Genomic DNA, 2,191 nt, shown 5'->3' with positions numbered 1-2,191 from the left:
GTCAACCTACTCCCTAGGTGACTATCATCAAAACAATGTTCAAGTCCACATACTTATATTAGGCACTATCTATCTAAGGCACCAATTTATGCATGAAATAAGGCCCCACATAATCACACATTGGACAAACACAAGTCCTAGTTAGTCCATCAATAAGCTAAGGCACTAATCATTCCAAAGCCAGACCCGTATTCCTACGAGGCCTAAGGCACACTACACATGTACAATTCAGTCTAAGTCTAGGTACCTAACCCAAAGTCATCTAGATCTATTAGACCATGCTCTTATACCACTTGAAACAACCCAAATCCGTTTTACCAAAAATGATAACACTTTTTTTAACAATAGTACATTTGGACGTTCATTACACTTTCAACACTTTCAACCCAAACCAAATAACCCCATTGGATCCCAACTCATTCAAACTTATTTTAACATGTTCATTACATAACCAAACTTGTATTTAATGCAAAACTTATTTCAAAACGTTCATTAGAACCTTAAAGTCCCATTACATAACAAAAGGGGTAATTACTACCCAAACACACAACCAATTTGTTTAAGACATAATCACCCAACCCGATACCAAGAGCATAATCCCGGGGATGTATCAAATCCCCAATCCAAGTCTGGATAGTCGAAGCTACCCCGTCATAAGCTTAAGCACTCCTAGGCGTCTAGTCTAGCAACTACATAGCTTCAAGCCAAATGGTACCTATAAAAAGGTAAACAGTGAGGGAGTAAGCATAAAGCTTAGTTAATGCAATAATTATACATATACATATACAATCCACTTATTTGCAAACACTTACTCAAATACCGCACACAAGCTATATAGTGACCCGTCCTAATCCATCTGGATGAATACATTACATTTGGTTACATCGCAAGGTACTTGACCTCTATATGATACATTTTACAAACATTGCATTCTTTTTTAAAAAACAAACTTTCATTTCATCGAAAGTTGATGGCATGCATACCATTTCATAATATATCCAATCTATAAATGACTTAATCTGTTATCTTCTTAATAATAATCTTTATTGAACTCAATGACTTGAATGCAACATCTTTTGAAATATGCCATGAATGACTCCAAGTAATATCTCTAAATGATCAAATGCGCAGCGGAAGATTTCTTTCAAACCTGAGAATAAACATGCTTTCAAGTGTCAACCAAAAGGTTGGTGAGTTCATTAGTTTATCATAAACATTCATTTCCATCATTTTAATATACCACAAGATTTCGGATATTTTATTGTACACGTAACCTGAGTACAAAATAGTACGCATAACCTGCGAATTAAAAATTATTCATATGGTGAACACCTAGTAACCGACATTAACAAATGCATCTAGAATATCCCCAATATACAGGTACCCTCATCTGTATATAAAATCGAAGTACTAAAGCATCTGTAACCCGGATGGGATGTGTCAAAGTCCATAGATCTATCTTCAGGATTCGCGTCAATTTGGGGGTCTTTTTCCAAATTCTTAGGCTACCAAGCTAAAAGGGTGATATCCAGTATAATAATTCAACCATAGAATGTAGTTTCAAGTACTTGTGTCTATTTCGTAAAATAGTTATAAAAGCAGCGCATGTATTCTCAGTCCCAAAAATATATATATAAAAAGGGAGTAATGAAACTCACAATAAGATATTTTGTAGTAAAAATATGCATACGACGGAACTGAACAATGCAGGGTTGGCCTCGGATTCACGAACCTATATCAATTGTATATCTATTAATACATATGATGGAAATCACATAATTTCATTTATTAATATATATTATTTATTTATTTGTAGTTATATAGAATTTATATTGAATTCCATTTTAAAACATATACTTTATTTATATATATTATATCTTAAAATACATATTTATTTTGTATATATATCTATTCATTTAGTTATGTTAATATATCTATATATAAGATTAGTATTATGTTTAAAAATCAGTAGTTCGTTATGTGTAACTATTTATGTAAATAATATTAATATGTCTGATATATAGCTATATGAAGTATTAATTTAATTATAGTATATGTAATAAATATGTTTTTATATACAAAATTATTTATCAGTTAATAACGATAGTTTTGATGATAAATAAATGACAATTTTAATAAAGATGTTAATTTCAATGAAAATACTAATTATAAATTTTTAAATAAAGTCCCA

The sequence above is a fragment of the Rutidosis leptorrhynchoides genome, chromosome 10 (assembly GCF_046630445.1).
Source record: "Rutidosis leptorrhynchoides isolate AG116_Rl617_1_P2 chromosome 10, CSIRO_AGI_Rlap_v1, whole genome shotgun sequence".
Taxonomy (NCBI): domain Eukaryota; kingdom Viridiplantae; phylum Streptophyta; class Magnoliopsida; order Asterales; family Asteraceae; genus Rutidosis; species Rutidosis leptorrhynchoides.
This window is presented reverse-complemented; position numbering follows the sequence as displayed.